General features: G+C 60.0%; 2 protein-coding genes across 9 annotated transcripts in view; both read right to left on the minus strand.

The window, feature by feature from the left end:
- The window catches only part of CELF5 (CUGBP Elav-like family member 5), a gene marked incomplete at its 5' end in the record, with an annotated part of 201,459 nt that overhangs the window by 71,321 nt on the left and 108,817 nt on the right, over window positions 1-21,321 (minus strand). The gene's annotated exons all lie outside the window — the stretch shown is intronic.
- NFIC (nuclear factor I C) overlaps window positions 1-21,321 on the minus strand; it is a 65,822-nt gene that overhangs the window by 25,412 nt on the left and 19,089 nt on the right. The gene's annotated exons all lie outside the window — the stretch shown is intronic.

The following is a 21,321-nucleotide window of genomic DNA, read 5'->3' on the forward strand; positions in this document are numbered from 1 at the left end:
CTGCTGCATTCCAGAGCCAGACCCAGTTGCTGTGTGACCTCAGGCAAGCTGCTGAACTGTTCTGAGCCTCAGTTCTCTCTTCAAACGGGTGCAAGCACCAAGAGGCAGGAAAGAGAGACTGCCGACAACTGGCTCCCTGGGGCTGTCCGCATGTTGCTATTATTGTTGGTGTCACGTTTCAATGCCGAACACGACCTACCACCATCAATGTGATGCTTCACTGTTCCCATTTGAGATGTTCCCTTAAATCCCTAAGAGAGCCACACATCTGGCGTCGTCATTGGACCCATATTACAGACGAGGAAAACTGAGGTTGAAACAATGAAGGAGCGCCCACTTCTCCCTAAGGAGGTTGATCTGCATTAGTTTGCACGTGCGCCCAGACATCCCCCTGCATTAGCTTGCACGTGCGCCCAGACATCCCCGTGCGGCCGTGCCTGACGCATCTGGTTTCTGGGCTCGGACGCTGGGTGCCCATCCCAGCTCCGGGAGCCTCAGCGGCGAGGATGGGGCCCCGCAGCAACCCTGGGGGCCCGTGCTGATGCCTCCCAAAGCAGCCATGAGCCCTCACCTTTGCCCGGTGGCTTTGCACACACTGTGCGTTGAGCACCTCCGGGCTGCCCAGACTGGCAGGGTCCTAAACGGCACCAGAGCTAGGATCCGTGCCTTGGTTTTCCCACCCACGACGGGAACGGTCGAGGGCAGCCACAGTCGTGACCCACTGGGCCGGGCACGGCTGGGCAGCGGCTGAGGGGAGTGTGCCCGGCTCGGCCCCATGCCCTGTGGCTGTTCCCGGGCTGGGCAACCAGTGGCCCCTTGGCGCCGGCCACTCCTGCTTGGACGGCCATGCGGCTGGGCACGGGTGACCCCTGCGTTGGGAAAAGCCCAGCCTGGGCAGCCGGCCGTCGGGCTGCGGGCCTCGGGCACAGGACCCTCTTGTGGAACGGACGCCCATGTGGACTCAGCAGGCGGCAGTGCCCGCCTGGCACGCGGGTGCTGTTCCCCGAGGGCTGCCCGCAAGCCAATGCCGGGGAATCAGGGCGCTGGGGCTGGGACTCACCGCTCCCTGAGCCTCACTCTCCTCATCCGGCAAGTGGGCGCAACTCCAGCTCCTCTTTCAGGGCCTGCGCTGAACCAGAGGGTGGTCATGGGGGCAACAGGCTGGCTCATTCGGTGGGGGGCTCACTGTCAGCACCTCAGCAATCGGAAGGGGGCGTCTTAATACCATCAGTGCGATTTTCCCCGTTTATGTCCCGGGCGCTGGTACTTTGCACCCACCGAGAGCAATGGCCCTAGGCTACGGCCGGCTCCAACTGGGAGCCCTTATCCAGTGCTCATTCACTCTGTGACCTTGACCGCGACCTCTCTGAGCCTCCGCTTCCTCATAGTAAAACGGGGAAGACAGTAAAACCCACGCCTCGGCTTTGTCAGGGTGCCCAGTCAGCTAATAAGACGTGCAAAAGGGTTGGCATGGACTGACATTCAAAAAATGGTGCTTTGGGGAGCGGCCGAAAACAATGGTGTTCTTAATTTTGGTTTCCAAGGGTTCGTTGCTGGCGCGGAGAACGGGGCCCGGGTTTGTGTGTCCATCTTGTATCCCGCAGCCCCGCTGGACACACTCGGTAGTTCTAGGAGATACTATGTTTGTAGAGATTTCCTTGGAATTTTCGTAGCTCAGGGCCATCAGGTCCTTGACAAGCACATGCTGCTTTCTCTCTTCCTCCTCCTCTGTATGCCTCCGATTTACTTTTCTTGCCTTATTGCTCTGGCAGCACAGTACCAAGGGCTGAGAGCAAGGGTGCCTTCTTGCTTCTGATCTGGGGGGGGGCTCCCTCAGTCTCTCACCACGGAGTGCAAAGGTAGGCATGGCTCTCTGCCTACTTCACTGGGCCGCGGGGGTTCTCTTCTCTTCCTAGAGTGCCAGGAGCTTTTTTTTTTTCCTTTTTTTTTTTTAATGAAATAAGTGTAGTTTCTAAACAATGATGCTCTAATTATATGCTGTCTCGTTAAATTTTTTTTAATTTAGTTTTTAGATTGTGCTTCAAGATACATAGCATACACTTTACCATTTAAACCATTTCTAAGGGCCACCCGGGCGGCTCAGTCATTGAGCGTCTGCCTTCAGCTCAGGTCATGATCCCAGGGTCCTGGGATCGAGCCCCGCATCGGGATCCCTGCTCGGCGGGAAGCCTGCTTCTCCCTCTCCCACTCCCCCTGCTTGTGCTCCCTCTCTCGCTGTCTCTCTCTCCCTGTCAAGTAAATGGATAAAATCTTAAAAAAAAAAAATTCTAAGTGCACAGCTCAGTGGCATGAAGCACGCTCGTCCCATGCTGTGGCCACGCCCACCCTCCGTCTCCAGAACTTTCCATCCGTCCCCACAAAGCACAGACGCCCCACCCCCCGGCCCCCACCCTCTCCTCTCTGTGCGGACGGGACTCCTCTGGGGACCTCCTGGGAGTGGGGTCCTGCGGGACGGGTCCTTCTGGGTCTGGCTCTGCTCGCTGAGCCCCGTGTCCTCGGGGTCCCTCCGCGTGTGGCAGGGATCAGAATGTCCTTGGGGCACCTGGGTGGCTCAGTGGGTTAAGCCGCTGCCTTCGGCTCAGGTCATGATCTCAGGGTCCTGGGATCGAGTCCCGCATCGGGCTCTCTGCTCAGCGGGGAGCCTGCTTCCTCCTCTCTCTCTCTCTCTGCCTGCCTCTCTGCCTGCTTGTGATCTCTCTCTGTCAAATAAATAAAATCTTTAAAAAAAAGAAAGAATGTCCTTCCTTTTAATGATGCCATCTTAGTTTTAATTACGTCTCCCCTTCAGAATCTTTCTCATCCATCTGCGGGCCGTTTGCCTGTCATTCGGCTCCTGAACGCAGCCGCCATCCAGCACGGAGGCCACTAGCCACGTGTGACTTGAAATTCACACCCGCCAAACTGAAACTGAGTTAGAACTTCCAGACTTCCGTGGCACGGGTCACCTCTCCATGCTCAGCGGCCCACGAGCCTGCCGGGGACCGAACTGGATGGCGCCGAATGTCGCCATCTGCACAGAAAGTTCCACCGGGCTGAGGGCCCCTGGAGGTTTCCATGAAAATTCCAGAGCAAAGGGGCACAGGTAAGCCCTCCTGTCCCATCTCCGCACACAACCGGCCCTAAAACGCACTCTCCTCGGGTGTGAACAGATGTGCCCAGAAAGGACAATGTCGAAAGGACGGCTGGTGTCTGACGCCCCAGGACGCCCCAGGCCCCAGGCTAGGAGCTTTCACGAGCCGAGTTTCACTGGGTGAAAAATTTCCGGCACCGTTGGATTCAACCTGCCTGGCCGGTGAGCTTGGTAAACTGAGTCCCAACTCAGAAAGTCTATACCCCAAAGCGGATGTCAAGTTAAAGAAACTGTGTGCCCAGCACTGAGTACCTTTGCTGCTCAGGGCAGTATCTGGGGACATCCCTAGGTCGTCATGACAACGGGGGTGCTCCTGGCACGGAGCTGAGTGGGGCCAGGGATGCTGCTCAGTGCCCCTCCACCCCCAGTGCCCAGGACGCCCCTGCCCCTGCGGAGAACGACCGGCCCAGAGCCAGCAGTGCCAAGAGGGGAGACCCTGGTCTGGACACACCCATTTTCAGTGGGGGTGAAAGCGCTTTTGGCGGGGGGCGGGGGATGGAGGAGCTATAGACAATTTTGCTCGTTTGTGTATAAAGCATGAAAACATGAGTATAAATACGGCACCGGAAGAGATATGTACCTGTGATAGGAAACCTGCACGGGGTGTAGGGATTAAAGGAAAGAATGTCTACAAAGGATCTGCTGGGGCAGCAATGATAAAAAGAGGGGGTACGTTTTCTACCCTAGGGAATTTTTAAAGGACTGTAAAAGGAGAGAGGAGAGTATGTGACCGAAACTGGGTGAGACCTGCCGGGTCGTAAATACTGACCCTCTGGGCCTTTACTGAAAGGCGGCCGACTTCCCGCTGTGTGTCGTCGGCAAGTTCTTGACATCTCTGAGCTCCCTTTCCCTCATGCCTAAACTGGATGTGAACCACATGACACGTATTCCTTTCCTTTTGAAAGGAGCTGATTGCTGGGCACCTCCTGGGGGACACAGCAGTGACCAAGATGGACAAAAGGCCTTGCCCTCGTGGCGCTCATGTCCTGAGGGGGAGCGACAGGCCATGACTAAGTGAGCAAATACGCCGGGAGGAGAACCTCGGGCTGTGCAGAGTGCAAGGGAGGCCAAACCACCGGGAGGGAGAGGGGGCTTAGGCCAGAGCTCCTGGGAGGGCTGATAAGGCCACTCTGCATGAAATGGTCCATTCCGGGAGTTAATACTTAGTGAGTCATTTCTTTGACTATACTGGGCCGCCCTGTTTCACCTCCACTGACTTATTTAATCAGCAAAACTCCCCCGGGGGGGACAACATGGATGGAGCTGGAGAGCAGAACAGGGAGGGAGGTAAGTCAGAGCAAGGGAAGTATCATAGGATCATAGGATCATAGGATCATAGGATCTCACCCATGTGCAACTGAAGGAATAAACAAGCCAGTGGCGGGGGTGGGGAAGAGAGAAAGCAGAAAACGGGCTGTGGACTGTAGAGGACGAACAGGTGGTCACCAGAGGGGACGGGGTGGGCGGTGGGGGACACAGGTGACGGGGATTAGGGACTGCACTTATCGGGACGAGCACGGGGTCACGTGCGGACTGCTGACTCACCATATATTGTATCCCTGAAACTGCGGTGAACTCACCCAACACGGCAGGGTAACTAGATCAGAATTAAAATTAAAAACTTATTTTAAAAGTCTACCCTGGGATGCCTGGGTGGCTCAGTTGGTTAAGCAGCTGCCTTCGGCTCAGGTCATGATCCCAGCGTCCTGGGATCGAGTCCCACATCAGGCTCCTTGCTCCGCAGGGAGCCTGCTTCTCCCTCTGACTCTGCCTGCCACTCTGTCTGCCTATGCTCACTTTCGCTCGCGCTCTCTCTCTGACAAATAAATAAAATCTTAAAAAAAAAAAAAAAAAAAAAAAAAAGTCTACCCTGACTGAAAAAACAACAAACAAACAAACAAAAAAAACCCAACTTCCCTGGGAGGGACATTCAATTCTCATCCCCATTTGCCAGAGAGGGAAACTGAGGCACAAGATAGCTCGGAAGCAGGTTCCTCGTCGTTTCCCGTGCTGCTGACAAGGTGAGGCCTGGCGGAGGCCCTGTTCCAGGAGTCCCCTCTCTTGTCGATAGTTTGCAGTGATCCTGGGGGGTCCGGACTCGGGTCTCTGACCCGTCAGATAAAGCCCCTGGCTGGGGGTCCCAGCTCGGCTCAGCAGAGCCCCCAGACCCTACTGTACAGGCCAGTGGTACCACCTGCCTCGCAGGGTCGGCTCCCCACGTGCCAGACGACCCCCCACACGCGAGACATCAGGTGATATGGCTGACACCCAGAGTGGCAGTGGATGGGGTTACTCAGAGAGGGTGAGCAAGTTACCCAAGGCCACACAGCAAGACTGGTTTTATCTCTCTTCTCTTAGAAACACATATACGCAAACATCTTGTTGGGTTTCAGACCACATCCACCACTAGCTTTAAAATGCTGTTCGCTTGTGTAGTGAGTTTCCTCAGGACCTGGTCGACTTCCCACCGCCCTGAGCACACGGTTCCTGTTGTCCACTTCCCACCCGGCCTTCCCACTTGGCACTCAGTGTTGCTAAGAAGGTCTTCTCCACACGAGGATAACACAAGGCGTGTCTCCTGTGTGAAAACTGAAGCAGAACATGGCCAGGCAGAGAGAGAGGGGGAAGCAGGCTCCCCGCTGAGCAGAGAGCCCGATGCGGGGCTCGATCCCAGAACCCTGGGATCATGACCTGAGCCGAAGGCAGAGGCTTAACCCACTGAGCCACCCAGGCGCCCCTTTCCAGAGCTTTTAAAACACACTGGAGGCCCGAGGGAGGCGGGCAGCTCCCAGGCCAGGCTGGCCTCGGGCGCCTCATGGAGGCCAGAGATGCACACAGTCAGTCCTGGCCGCGGCGTGTGACCTGGCACTAGTCACATCTCCCCACTCTGAGCCTTGGTTTCCCCATCAATGAAGGGAATATTCTCAAAGGGGTGCCTTCCTGCACGGGCACGTGGTGGAAACCTGAGGCACTCTGGAAGAGGAAGGGCCCATCGCAGATAAGGGGTTTGGTGACAGTATTTTTCCAAACTCAGAATTTAAGTGAACTGAGTCCTTCCTTTGCCAACCGCCCTCCAGGGCCCCCCTCTCCTGCACGCCCCCGCCCCGTCCCCCAGGCCCTGCAAGACCTCCCCTGTCGCCCACTCTGCTCCAGCCACACAGGCCTCTCTGGCTGGTCTTCCAACACGCCAGGCAGCTACTGTCCCCAGGACCTTTGCACGGGCTGTATCCTCTGCCTGGAACTCTGTTCCTTCAGCATCTACATGGCCAACCCTCTCCCATCACTCTGGGACCTTCCTCAAGGGCCTCCTTCTCCACGACCCACACGAGGGCACTTTGGCTCCCATAGGAAACAGTAAACCACACTCGTGCGTGTCGAAGGCACACTCTGGCCACCGACTGCAGCCATATTGCAAGCGAGCCCCTGCGCCGGCCTGGGCCCCGTTCTCCCGACGTCCTGCGTCTGCAGGCGTTCACGTGTGGCCAGAACGTCACCACCTCCTGGAGCTTTTTGCTCAAACAAGCACATGACCGTGGTGACAGTCGAAATGTACACTGGAACCCACTGACGGAGTGTACAAACTGTTCTTTCCTGTCCATGGCCGTGAGCCCAAATTTGGTCTGTCCCAGCCCGGGACAAAGGCGCCGCCGGGCCTCCGGTCCCGCCCTTCCCGCCCCGGGAGCACCCACCCCTTGGCACCAGACAACTCCCTTCAACCTGGTGGCTCCGACTTCCGCCACTCATAACTGGGAGATCAAGGCACAGCCGGACGGTCACCTCACAGACGTTTAGCGATCCCTTACTACTCGCCAGGCGTTGGCAGGGGGGGATGGCAGCGCGCCAAGGGAGGGAGGGACAGGCAGGAAGTGAACACATAGAGGAAGATGGAGATAATTTTGCCCGGTTCTACGTTCCAGTGAGGCCAGAAAGCTGCGTGAGGGAACAGAGAGTGGCTCTGGGGGAGACTTTGGACACAGATGTCAGGCGGGGCCTCTAGGAGGGGACCTCAGCCACGGCGTCCTAGGAGCCAGGCAGAGGCACAGCAAGTGCCAAGGCCCTGGGGCAGGAATAAACCTAGGATGTCTGAGGCCATGTGGCTCCAACATGGTGAGCCCAGGGGAGAGAGCTGGGCCGCGCAGGCCACGTGGCTGCTGTGAGAGGCTCGGGCCCGATTCTCGCGTGCCACGTGGAGTGATGTGACTTCAGCTCTGGTAGGTTCAACAGCACCACCAGCCAGGAGGCCGAGCAGAAGCCGGGAGCTTGGAGTGTGGCAGCGGGAACGTGAGATGGGGCAGCCGCTCCCTCGGAAAGTTAAACACAGAGACCCCACGTGACCCAGCAGTTCCACTGCCGCATGTCTACCCCAAAGAGGGAAAAGCAGGGGCTCCCCGGGGATATTCACAGCCCCGTGTGCACGGCAGAGGGACTCATGGCCGCCGCAGATGGATGTCACGCCAGGGTCCTCAGTGTGTGGACACACACAGCTCGGTCTGTCCCCGCACGGGAACACGGCCCAGCCTCAGAAAGGAAGGGACCCCGACCCCTGCCATCACGCAGAGGGACCCTGAGGACACGGGCTTCAGTGAGAGGAGCCAGACCCAGAAGGATCCGTCCCGCAGGACCCCACTCCCGGGAGGGCCCCAGAGGAGTCCTGTCCACACAGACAGTGAGGAGGGGGTGGGAGCCGGGGCTGGGGCGGGGTGGGGAGTCCTGCTTTGTGGGGACAGAGTCTCCGTGTGGGGAGATGGAAGGTTCTGGAGACGGAGGGTGGGGGTGTCAGAGTACTTCCCGCCGCGGAGCTGTGCGCTTAGAGACCGTTAAGGTGGTACACTTTACGTTATATGTTTTTTTTTTTAGCCACAAGAAAACACACACATTTAAAAAAAAGACTCTGGTGCTGGGCGAATTCTAGAATCTGGGGGGCTGGGAGCCCAGGCAGGTGTCCCGGTGGACGTAAGAGCCCGGCCCAGGGTGATGGCTGGGGACGGACAGACGGGTCATTGTTAATTTGTCCTTGGGACATAGAAGGACAGGACCTGAGGAGCCCAGAGCGACACTTCTCTCAAACCCGGCAGGACGCGGGAGAGCCCAGAGTTCCCGCCTGGGCCCCGTGGCGTGTCCACCCGGCCGGGATGGGCTGCCCGGAGAGCGAGCCGGATTTACGTTCCAACCTTCGCGGGCTTCCAAACGTAGCTGGCTCTGGCGGCTGCCACGTCGGCCTCCTGACACCGGCCAGCAAGAGAGGAAACCAAAGCCAGGCCCTGGAATTCCCAGCTCCCGGGTCTCACCAGCCATTTTTAAACATTAGCCAGCTCAGGTTCAACTTTCTCCGTCCTGGAAGGCCATGCCGCACACACGACCCTGGCCTTTGTCCTCGTCCCCGCTGCCCTGTGCCTTTCCTGCCCCTCCCCCTCGGGCAGGCTGCAGCCACCTTCCCTGGCCCCGTTCTAAGAGCTCCTTCTCCGAACACCCTCTCCCTTGGCCCCTTGTCCAAGCCTGTGCCCTAGTCCCCAGCACACTGGACGGAGTCTGGGCTATAAATATATGCAGCTCCAAAGTCCTCCCTCCCTGTGGCCCCCAAGGCCCTGCCCAAACTGCCCTCCCCCCACTGCCCCGTCCCCTCCCTGCCCTCCCCTCTTCCTCTCTCCCCTTGCTCATTCTGCTCCAGACACACACACACACCCCTCCCCACAGGTCCTCCAACATGCCAAGCCCGGTGCTGCCCCAGGGCCTTTGCACAGGTTGTGCCAGCTGCCTGGAATGCCTTTCCCATAAATGCCTGCCTGGCTCATTCCCCTCAATTTACTCAAGTCTCTGCTCAAATGTGGTTTATGTGTCCACAGCCCCCGGGCACAGGCTCTGGGCTTGACGTTAGAGAAGTTCAGGAATCCACTTCCTCATGTCCCTCCCAAGAAGTGTGACAACAGACGCCCATGTCCAGTTATGTGACGACCGGCTTCGTGCCCCCGAGCCTCCACCCCCATCCCACACTAGTGTTCGCGTGAATCCCAGCACAAGACGAAACTGTGACCCTTTTATTCAACACACGCACTGAGCCCTTATTGTGCACCAGGCACTGTTCTAGGCTCTGCGGACACAGCAACGAACAAAACAGACCCAAAGTCCTGCCCCACAAGGTTCACGGTCGAGGATTTTGTGCCCAGCATCCCAAGGAGGGCCAGGGGTCGAGGGGCAGAAGGAGAGCTTCAGGCTAAACTTGGACTTCGCTGGGAGCGTGGCAGGGGGAGCAGAGGCTAGACCGCCCTGGGCTGTAAGGAACTCCAGCCCGAATCCCCGCTCCCCCAGCAGAGCCCCGGGGGGTTCCAGAACACAGACTCCCAAACTCAGCGACAGTGAAGTCGACGCGCTGTGTGACCTCCGCAGACGTGCGTTCCCTCTCTGAGCCCTCGCATCTCCCTCCAGAGGATCCAAAACCCCTTCTCCAGGGGCCACTTGGACAAATCGAAGGGAAAAAAAAGCGAGACGCCGGATGTCCAAGGCAATGCTCTCCTCGGCCCCCCGGGGAATCGTCTGGGAAACGCCGACAAGAAGCAGGGGACCTGAGAGGCGACGGAGGGCCCGGCCGGGTGACCTCGGGGACGCCGGTCTCCGCCGGGGCCTCCTGGCCTGGTGCTTCCTGACCCGCGTGTTCCTCGAGTCTGGACCACACTTTCCCTCTTCCTCTCCCCGCCGCGGCCGCCTGGGCCCGAGCCAACCTGCTTCGGAGTCACTTTCAAAGAAAAGTTTCTGTTTTCTTCCCACCCAGCCCGGCTCCCCCGCCGCCGGGCCTGCTCCGTGGTCTGGCTCCGGCCCCGCCGGGCGCCCGTGGACACCGCGGGCCAGTGGGTCAGGGTCACGGCCCTCCACCGCCACCCCCGGCCCCCGCCGCCTCCCCAGCACCAGCCCGAGGCCCTGGGCTGCCCTTGGGGGTGCCGCCCCGTCCCCGGACGCCCCGCGGGAGCTCCGGCCCGGCCGTTCCGGGGCGCCCGGCCTGAGCCCCTGGTGGGGAGGTCCCCGCAGGCCCGAGGGCCCCCCCGGAGGCCTGCAGGCCGGGACTAGTCCCACCCCGGGACGCTTCTGGCCGCCACGCCACCTTATGACATCATTCTCTGGCGGCCATTTTCTCCACTCTCCCTCCCCCGGGTTCCAGATGCTTCTGCCGGCCTCGGCGGCCATTTTGTCCGCGCAGGAGGCGCGGGCTGGCACGGGGCTGGGGCGGGTGGGGCGGCCGGGGGGGCCTCTCGGGGCTCCGAGGGGTGCAGCGCGCGCCCGCCGGGCGGCCCTGGCTGCCACTGGCGCTCCGCACTCCGGGTGGCACCGGGGCCGGGAAAAACAGGTTAAAAATACCCACACGCTTGGCCTCCCCCCCCCAGCCCGGTCCCCTCCAATGTCAAATGTGTCAACGCCACCCGGGGAGGGGGCAGACTTAAAATAACTTGCTGTTTACATTTGGAGCAAATTCTTGGCTCCTCCAGCAGCCAAGCCAGGGCCTCCGCCCGCCTCCCTGGCAGGCCCGCCTCGGCGGCCGCTGTGGGGGGACCAGGGGGCGAGCTGGCGGGGGAGCTCGGGGGCCACATGGGCCCGGGCTGAGCACACATGTGCGGGCCCGGGAGGGGATGGCCAGCCCCGGCAACATCTGTGACCGCAGAGTGGACGGCGCCGGCGGGCGGGAAACCCAGGGAGCCCCAGGGAACACGCTCTTCCCAAAAATGGATGCCGGGGTGGGGGCCGCCTGGCCAGGCTGGGGGGCATCCGAGGGGCCACGGTCCCTCCCAGCTCACCCCTGCTTCACATGTTTCTTGGGCCGCGCCACACAGCCAGCCCGGAGCACTCAGGAGGCCGGAGGCCAGCAGCCTTGCCAAGGGAGGCGGGCACCGAGGGAGGGCTTCAGAGGGGGGGCAGAGTCCTGTTTGGGGGCTGTGTGGCCGCAGGCCAGTGCTGCCCCTCTCTGGGCCTCCCGGGAAAGCACCCTGGCCTTGGAGAGGGGTCAGTAAAATGGGCCCCATCCTCTGTCCCTTCCTGTACAAAGTGAACGTCAGGTGCAAACACCTCAGACCTTGGGCACTCCGTGTGACGGAGGGGCAAACTGAGCGCCAGAGATGGGCAGGGGCTTGACCCAAATCTCACCACTAGTAAGCGGACAAGCAGATCCGAGCCCAGGGACCCTCATTCCGGTGGCCACGCTTTAAACCCACTGCCTCGAATGCAGGCAGAGGTTGGAAACTCGAGGGCCCGAGGTCAGAGGGAGAGGCAGTGGGAAGACTCTTCTACTCCCCTGGCCTTCCTGAGACCACTCTTCGGGGAGCCTGGCACACAGTTGGTGCTCAATCAATGCTCGCATGTAGTTGGCACTTGATTGATGCTTGCAGACCAGTGATGACCATTCCAGCAGGGGCCAGCACACAGGAGGTACCCAATACACGCTTGCTGCCTGGATGACTGCAACTATCCTGATAGGGCTTGGTATACAGCAGGCACAAACTAAATGCTTGTTAAAGGCATCGGAAGACTGCTGGGAAGACTGGGCCAATATTCAGAGGGAAAAGCCAGATTGAGGGCGATACAGACTCCCATCGGTGTGACACAAGAGGTTTCTGCCCAGGGCAGAGCATGGGATGTCACCCAAACACTGGCCTGGGTCCTCTGAGGAGCAGCAAAAATCCTCTCTTGAGTAGGTCCCCCGACTGCTCAGGTCCTAAATATCAGAGGGGGGGACCTGCAGCTGGAGAAGCCCGAGGAAGTAACTGGAATCTGTCCCAGGGGGCCCAGGAAGGTTTCCTGGGGGGAGGGGGCATTGCAGCTGGGGCCTTGATGCATGAGTAGGAGTTTGCCAGGCACAGAAGGGGCCTCTGGGGAGTGAGACTAGTGTACGAAGAGAATCATCACGACTTCCACGGATTGAGTGCTTATACACCAGGAGCTCCGTACAGAAGGGCTGACGGTGCCTGGGGAGGTCAGGCAGCTAGGCTGGGAGGGAAGGATACAGGCCGCCCTCCGACCTGTGCAGGGAGGCTTCGCCTCACCACCCTCTGCCTCCCTCAACGTGTCTGGCCCTTGCCGGCTCACAGTGGGCAAGACGGTCTTGCGCCAGTGTCTCTACAGAGTGCATGAGGCCAGGTCAGCCCCCCGCCCTCTGCCCCAGGGCCAGGCAGGGGCTGAGGTTCCCGGGCACAGGGAGCACACCAACAGCCCCTCTATCAGCTAGAAAGCCTGAGCTACCTCAGGAGCCTCCAGGAATCTGCTCTCACCTCTTCAGTTGGCACCAAAGGGGAACCGGGTGTGGTGGGGGCTGTGCTGGCATCCCCCTGTGAGTCGCCCCAACACCCCAGGAGGGTGTTTATGTGGCAGCTGGCCACGTAAACCCTCGCAGCCTCTTCCCTGGGTGGCCAGTAATTCCCATGGAGCCCAGGAGTGTGCCCATTTCACGGATCTGCAAACTGAGGTGCGGTGAGTGGACTGGAGCCAGGGGCTCTTGTTCCTGGGGCATCAGAGCCACACGATGAGATGACCCCCACCCCGTCTTGCCTCAGCTCAGCTATGTGACTCTAGCCTTGCCCCCTGTTCACTCTGGGTCTCAGTTTCCCTAGCTGTCATATAGGGGCTGGGGAGCATAGCATTAGCCTCGGCACCTTTTTCTGCTGGAATGTGGCCAGGCACAGTGGGGATTCTGGGTCTGTGGTCCCATTTTATTGGAACAAAACAGTGCCTCAGAGAGGGCAAGTCAGTTACCCATCTGCTGGCCCATCCCATCTCGGTGACTATGGTGGGTCTCCACTTGCACATCTCCCGTGCCGGCGGGCTCTCTCCCTTCCGGGTCTCCTGACTTATTGCTGCCGGTCCCTGGAAAGGCGCCTGCTGTATGCTCCATGCTCACCCACCCCACTTGACAGTTAAAGGTCACGACTCCCATTTCGCGGAGAAAGAAACGAGGCACTGAGCCAGGCAGGAGCTGGGCCGAGGTCCCCCACAGTGAGAATGGGGATGAAAATGGGCAAAATGCCACCGTGCAGGGGCTGGGCACCTGGCAGCAGCTCTCCTGACCACCCAGAACCCCCATGGGCCTCCTAAGATCATATCCAGCCTGTCTGACAGCAGCGCCCGGCTCCAGGAGAGCCCCTGAGCATGTCAGGGGGGCCCGGCCCTCACTTCAGACCTCTCTCCCCTGCATATGCCCAGGCAGGTGCCTGGCCGCAGGCAGGGGGCAGGCACCAGTCTCAGAAGGGCCAGGTGATGCAGGTGCCCAACTTGCACGGCCGCGCTGAGCCCAGGCTGACAGCCAAGGGAACCAAGGAGCAACAGGGCTCCTGCCTCTGCCTCTATTATCCCTTTCCTGAACCCGTGCAGGGGCCTGGGTCCCTCAACTCTCAGCACCTCTCTTTCCCACCAGTGTGTGTGCTCCCCACAGTGGCCAGAGGGCGCCTGTGAGCCCTCCAGAGCTCCCACCTCTTTGGGGCAAAGGCCCAAGTCCTCCCAGAGGCCCCCAAGGCCCCGCCCGTCATCCCTGCCCCGTCCCCTCCTTCCCCTCCCCTCGCCCTCCTCTCCCCTTCACCCACTCTCCTCCAGCCCAGTGCTGCCCCAGGACCCTTGCACAGGTGGTTCCTCCCACCTGCAGACGGCCCCCTTTCTATTCTGTTGCCTTTATTTTTTTGATAGTCCTCATCACCAACTGACATTTTGTTCTTGTCCTCTGTCTGCTTCTCCTGGTGACTGTGAGCCGCACAAGGGCTGCGGTTCATCTGTCTGGTTCCCTGCGGGGCCCCAGGCCCCAGAGCTGTGCTTGGCCCATCCTGAGCACTGAATCATATTTCCTGACTACCAACTGGCTGAGCGCGGAGCCTGTATGTGCTCCGAGCTGGCCTAGACCTCTCGCAGGTCTTAACTCATTGCTCCCTTGGCAACCCCACGAGGCAAGCGAATTTTACAGGTGGGGAAACTGAGGCTCAGAGACAGACGGCGCTAAGCAACGTCAGAAGCAGAGCAGGCCAAGCCAGGGCTCTGTGTCCCAGCCGCTGACCTGCGGCGGCTGCGAGGGACTGGAGTCGACCGTAAACAACACCAACAGCAGTAATAATAACGAGGGCAAGAGGGCAGCGACGAGCTCGGAATCAGCCCCTTGACGAGGTTCCCCCGTGTGGGCTAGTGCAGGAGCCCCGGAGGGGAGACTCAGGGGACACCGGCCCCTTTAAGAGCTTCCCCCTCCCCAGCTGGGCGCTGGCCCGGCCTCCCCTTATGTAAGCAGGCCAGCTGCCCTTGCATAACCTGCTTACATAAGGAAGCAGGGAACAGGCTTGTCCATCCGGCAGCAACCTGTCCCGGGCCGTCTGTGGGGCTGGCCTGGGGCACAGGAGCGCTGAGGCCACCCAGAGTGGCCACCGGGTGCAGCCCCATTCAAGGGCCCCTGGGGACGCCCCGGGCCCGCAGACTCAGCGTCCTCTGTGCGGGCAAGCGAGAGGCTTCTAGTCTGCAGGCAGACGGGGGGCCGCTCCCATTGCTCTGAAGGGGAGACTGAGCCCCAGAGAGGGCAAGTGGGCAGCCCCACGCTTCCCAGGCCCGAGCAGAGCACGGAGGTGGCAGACCTGTGGTGAGAGGCAGACGGTGTGGCCCTAGCCAGAGCCTCTGCTTCTGAGTTCCTCCGTGAAACGGGGCTGAAAATGGGAAGATTCTCCGCAGGGCCTGGTATGCAGCTGGTACTCCATAAATGCTGAGCCTTCAGCTCAGCGCGGGACAAACTTTAAAAGCCTTTTAATTCTAGTCACCAGCTTGCCTCTTGAAAGTACACACGGCCACTGGCCTTCACCCCGAAGCCACAGGCCAGGAGAGAGGCGAATGCCCGAGCCTCGGGTACCGCAGGACGGCCCCACAGGCTTGCGTTAGAGTGCCGACTGTATACCAGATTCTGGCCCAGGTGCTGTTCTGTCTGCCCAACAAGCCCCGGGGTAGACGCAAGGAGCCCCGGACAGACGGGGAAACTGACTGAGGCTCAGAGAGCCAGGATTCGTCTGAGGTCAACCCAAGCCCCACCATGCACGCACGGTCTCCATCCCCGGGCGGCCCCCCGCCAGCCCCCGGCCCACCTGTCTGACTACGAGAGCCTGGGGGTGTCTGGGTATGGAACCCCCCCAAGGCTCCCACCCTCACATATCGGTTCTGCCATCTTTGGGAGGGGTGTGGCTTGGGAGTGGAGGCGGCCTCTCTCCTTCCCCTTCTTGCTGGGCACTGGCCCTTTAAGGCAGCTGCTGCCAGGGCTTGTCCCGGGGTTACCCCAAGGGGCGGGTGTGGTCAGGAACAAGGGGCCCATTCAGCTGCTGCTGCCACCTCCGGGCAGCCCACAGGCTGGCCTGGGTGGGAGGCAGGGAGGAGATTGGCAAAGGCAGGGACAGACTCGGTGTGAGCAGAGACAGAGACAGGCACCAGGAGAGAGACAACGAGACAGAGACGAAGAGACAGGGACCCAGAAAGAGACACCCGGCCTCTAGGCTGTGCCTCCTGCCTCCCTGGTTCCCCTGAACTGAGAGTTGGAGGCCGGTCCAACTCCCAACCAGGAGCAGCCCCCAAAGGTGCTCCTTGATCCCACTGAACCTGGCACCCACTCACTAGCATTGAAGTCCTGTAAGCCCAAAGGGGGGGATCCTGGAACATTCTGGGGAGGTCCCTGTCACACCTCAAACAGCCCCTTCCCAGGGGACCACTGTGGGCCTTCAGATCTACCAGAGCTGGGTGTGAGTCCCGACTCAGTCTCTTAGCTATGTGACCTCAGGCCACTGGCTTTCCCTCTCCGGGCCTCAATTTCCCCATCTGTTTTTTTTTTTTTTTTTAAGATTTTATTTATTTATTTATTAGAGAGAGAGACAGCACAAGTAGGCAGAGAGGCAGACAGGGAGAGAGAGGGAAGCAGGCTCCCCGCTGAGCAGAGAGCCCGATGCGGGGCTCGATCCCAGGACCCTGAGATCATGACCTGAGCCGAAGGCAGAGGCTTAACCCACTGAGCCACCCAGGCGCCCCAATTTCCCCAACTGTTAAATGCTGTTCACGACCATCTCTACCTCGCTGGGATTATGATAAAATGAAACGGAGCTAACAGAACTGAACATCTGCTGAGATCGTAACTTGGTGAGCCCTCGGGCCGCCCACAAGGGCCCTGTACGTGCACTCCGCCGACCAACACACTCGCGTGTGACTCTGCTCCCATCGGATGTCACGCTGCCTTCAACTGAGGACGTACTGAGCACCCTTCCTGCTGCGGACAGGAGCTGCCCTGGTGTGCCCTGGCTCCACAATGGCCTCCGGAAACACACCCAGGGTTCCGTGTCCCCACATCCAATAAGCGACAGACACCTACCGGGGATCAAATGAAATCTCGATTCCTATTCCTGGGACTGCCTGGTTTTAGACGCTCTTGGTCATACGAAGAAATTCTCCCAAACATCCTGCCCCCAACTGGGGCCGCCAGCCAAGCAGCTGCCCCTAAGAAGGCAGCCCCTGCCTCCGCCAGTCTGGAGGGAACCTCAAAGAAATGAAAACCCGCCTCCTTCCCCTCCATACACATCTTTTCTGGAACATTCTGCTCGGTACCCTGGTCTTAGGACAGGCTTCCTCAACCGACCCGAGCGTTCCAGATCTTTGACACAGAGAATTCTAGAACCTACCCATGGGAGCTCTAGAACCCAGCTCAAGAAAATCCCAGAGCCCATCCTTGGGCATGCAAACACACAATGTCAGGAGTTCTGGGGCCTGCCCTCAGCGCTCAAAAATATACTTAACAGGTTTCTTGGGTATTGATGAAATCAGTACTTGGTTGGAGAAGTGCTGCTAGGTTTCACAGTTTGGGAATCCTCATAATCCTGAGAACCCAGCTTGAGATTCGTGAGATCTGTTTCCAGATGCTGAAAAAAACTCCCCTCAGAGAATGCAAGAACCTGCGCGAGTTGTTCCAGAACCCAACCTGCAGAATTCTGGAGCTCGTCCCTCGGTTAGCAAAACCCAACATAAAACATTCTGGATCCTGCTTCTAGACACCCAGAAACCCCACCTCAGGAAATTCCTGATCCTGCTCCCTGGCGGTCAAGAACACACTGGAGGAATTCTCCATCAAGGAACCAGCTTGCTGATCAGGGTTCTAGATCAAGGCTCTAGAACGGTTTCCTGGGTCGTTAAATAACCCAACCTCAAAGAATTGTAAGGGTTCTCTTAACACGGCAGTTCTCAACAGGGGTGATTCTGTCCCCAGGGACATCTGGAGATATTTTTGGTTGTCACAACTGGGGGGGTGGGGCACTCTTGGCATCACGGGGTTTGTCGATGACAGCACTGACAAGGAGAGACCCTGCCTTTCTATAGTCAAAAGCCCCAAGGTGAGACCTTCTAGAACCTTCCCCTTGGATTTTCAGGAAACCAGCTGGGGAATTCTAGAATCCCTCCTTACATGTTCTCATGTATCCAACTGGGGGCAGATTTGAGAGCGGCCTTGAAATTGTCTAGACTTCAGAAACTCTGAAGCAGAGTTCCGAGCCCCGACACGCGGCTGGTCAGAGTCGGGGCATGAGTGTAACACACCCGCTGAAAGTCAAAAACGGAGAGCAAATAAGATTAGGGCAAACATCTCAATAATTTGTCCATAGTGATTATGTGTCAAAACGACAATATTTTGGATGCCCTGGGCCAAACGGAATATGTTGTTACAACTCATTTCCCCTGTACATTTGTACTTTTAAGTGTAGATACCAGAAAAAAAAAAGAAAAGAAATTATCGATGTGGCCCCCACTCTGTATTCTCCTGGAGGGAGCAGTTCTGAAGCCCGCCTAGGAGAATTTTATTTTATTTTTCTCAAGGAGGCTCTACGCCCAGCACAGAGCCCAATGCAGCGTTTGAACTCACAACCCTGAGAGCAAGACCTGAGCTGAGATCAAGAGTCAGACGCTGAATCGACTGAGCCCCCTGGGCGCCCCCCACCTAGGAGGAGTGCAGAACTGCCGGGATGGTGAAGAGCCCAGCTTAGAAGTTTCTAGAACTCCAGCCTTGGGAACTCCAGAACTTGCCTCCTGGAGGATCTGGGAGCCATCTCAGCTCTGACATTCTAGAGTCCCCCTGCCCCCAGTCTTGAAACACCCCCCCCATGCAAGGCATTTTTCCCTAAGGCCTGAGGGTCCCTCCGACTTCTACCTCCCAACAGCCTCCAAGTCAGCCTGGAGCATAAGACGGGTCAGGATGGACCGAACGCAGAACCCTTCCTGGGAAGCCCGGGGCCTTGCCCCCATCTCTCTCCGGGCCTCGGTTTCCCCATCCGGATAAGACATGCAGTGTCCCCGAGTGCCCCCTCCCCCATCCGTCACCAACTCTGACCATCTGTGACTTCCTGCCCACACCCAGCTGGAGGAAGAGGGGCTGGCCTGGCAGCTGGCTGGGGAAGGGGGGGTGCCCGAGATGTCCCTAGCTGCCCTCGGCCTCCCCTGGGCTCCCTGGGCGGAGGGCCAAGGGGGCAACTGCAGCCTCGCTGTGCCAGAGATGGCCGCCACAGGTGCAGTGGGCTGGCTCCCCCTCCTGCTGGCTCCTCGGGGAGCCCGGCCCTGGGGGGCCGTGTGGACGTGCAAGCACGTGTGCACGCGCGCGCACACACACACACACACACACACACACAGGAGCACTCCGCGGGTGGCCTCGGGAGCGTCCTCACCCCTGCCCGGGCCACAGGGGTACCACACCGGGAGGGAGCACCTGCTCACGGGCGCGCCGCCCTCCCCTTCCACGTGCCAGCACCGGCCAGAGGCGGACGCCTTCTCCGTCTCCGCGGCTCACACCCCCCCGCACTCGTCGCGCAGAAAAACCCGAGCGCAAAGGCGGGCGCCAACTCGGCCCAGGGTGCCCGGGTGCTGGCCAGAGCCGGGACCGGAGCCGCCAGCCCGTTGAGGGTAACAATCGCCGTTACTCTAGGACGACAGCGGACGTTTTTATGAGTTATTTATCGTGACAGACACCCACAGAATACGCTATTAGTCCTCAGGAACAGCAACAAATCATTGCTTCCATGAGGGCAAAATACACACAGCACCATGTCCACCGTCCGATTGTCTCTGAGCATACAGCTCGGCGGCGGGAAGCACGGTCACCCTGTTGTGCAGCCACCCCACCCTCCGTTTCTAGAACTTTCCACCTCCCCGCATGGAGACTCTGTCCCCACGAAGCACAGACTCCCCACCCTCCCCTAGTCCCGGCTCCCACCCTCTCCTCTCTGTCTGTGTGGACAGGACTCCTACGGGATGTGCCCTTCTGGGTCTGGCCCCTCTCGCGGAGCCCCGTGTCCTCAGGGTCCCTCCATGTGGTGACAGGTGTCAGGGTCCCCTCCGTCCTAAGGCAACATATCACTTTTGAGTGCTTATTGCGTGGTACCCCCGTGTCCTAGCATTCTGCATGCATTCCCTAATTTAACCCCACAGGCCCTGCTCTCATCACGCGCACCGCAGAGGGAAGCAAACCAAGGCCCAGGCAGTGACGTCACTTACCAAGGTCATCCCCACTCTTCCGACACTGCCAGTGCCCCCCTCGGGCTCCTGGCCTGCTCTGTGTGCACAGCCCTCACCTGCTGGCTGTCTCTTCGCTGCTGACCATGAGCCCGGCGGCCGGCCACCACTATAAATACACTGTCAGCTGGCGTCTGGGCCTGGGCCCCCGTGCAGGCACCTTCCCTGCACAGACAGACGGCCCGTACACCTGGCTGCCCGGCCCGGGAGGAATCCAGGCTGCCGGGAGCCCCTCACCCCTCCGCCGCCCAGACACCTGGAGCGGGGGACGCGGCCTGCTGCCAGTGGAGAGCCCGTCCTGGGTCACAGGTGCCCAGGGTGCTGGAGCAGAACGGAGGTGCCCCCCTCCCCCACTGTCTCCTGGAGCTGGGGAAGAGGATCCAAGAAAGGACTGAGCATTTATGAAGCGCTTCCTGTACGCTTTTTGAGGGCACTGACTCGGGTCCTCAGGGTGGTAGACGCGGTTCTCACACTCCCCGTTTACAGACGGGAAACCGAGGCTCGAGACGAGAACCCATCCCACAGGGCCTGCAGCCAGCACGGGCATAAACTGTGCCCGACCCCCACATAGATGGGGTCCTCCCACCCTCCGTCTCCCAAGGACCCAGTGCTCGGATGAAGATTAAGGAGGGTGGAGGAGGCAGGGGGGCCCTCGGTCGGGGCCCGGCTTTCTCCTCTCCGTGCCCCACAAGGCCCCACCTTCCTGCCGTCAGACCAGAGAGGGCAGGGCTCTGCCCTAGGTCACACAGCACACCAGGGGCAGACCTGTGGCTGAGCCAGGGCCCCTTGGTGCAGACTGCGGCTCCTTCTCCTGCCATCTGAGCCCGGGCTGCGCTTGATGGTGACCTTGGCCCCCAGGCTTGGCCACTTGTGGGCTCTGGGAGGTGGCTCACTGCTCCTTACTCATTCATTCCCCGTGTGTCCGGCGCCCCCTGTTCCCGTGGGCGGCAGGACTGGGAGGGCGTGGGTGCCACCCAACTTCCTCCAGAGGGTTTTCCAGTTTTTTTCTTCCTTTCAGGGTTTGAGGACTCAGGATTCTGTGCGTTTGAATTCTGCTCAACCTCGCAGGGGCTGTGTGACCTTGGGCCCCCGGCGGAGGGTCTCTGGGCCTGCCTCCCCACCCGTCGCATGGGAGAAGCTGACCGTCCCGCGCTGGCAGGCCGGTGGAGAGAACGGAACGAGCTGTAACATACGACAAGCTCAGAACCGGGTGCGCAGTGCTTGTCACACGCGGCACACGTTGGCTGTTACCGATACTTTTGTCGCGACGGCCTGCTTCCCGCTTCCATCCAGGAGGGCTTCGGGACCCTCCCTGGGGCACCCCGGGAGCCCCTCCTGCAGCCACAAGCTTCCCAGCCGGCCCCTGCCCACAGCGCCATTCTGGGCGGTTGGCACTGCACAAGGCGGGAACGGGAGGCCAGCCCGCGGCCGCGTCACCAGATGGGCACCATCTGGGCTGGCGGCTCGGGGCGGGCTGGCAGCTGCCGGAGCGGGCGGGCCTGGCAGCCCCTCCCCCGCCCGGGCCTGGCACCGCGCCCGCCCGCGCCTCAGGTTTCTCAGGCCGCCAGAGGGGGGTGGGGAGGCCTGGCCGGGCTTCAGGGCTGGGCAGGCGGCTTCCCTCTCTGGGCCCTGGTTCCTCCAGGCTCCCTCCCAAA

This window comes from Mustela nivalis (genome assembly GCF_964662115.1).
Source record: "Mustela nivalis genome assembly, chromosome: 1".
Lineage (NCBI taxonomy): Eukaryota > Metazoa > Chordata > Mammalia > Carnivora > Mustelidae > Mustela > Mustela nivalis.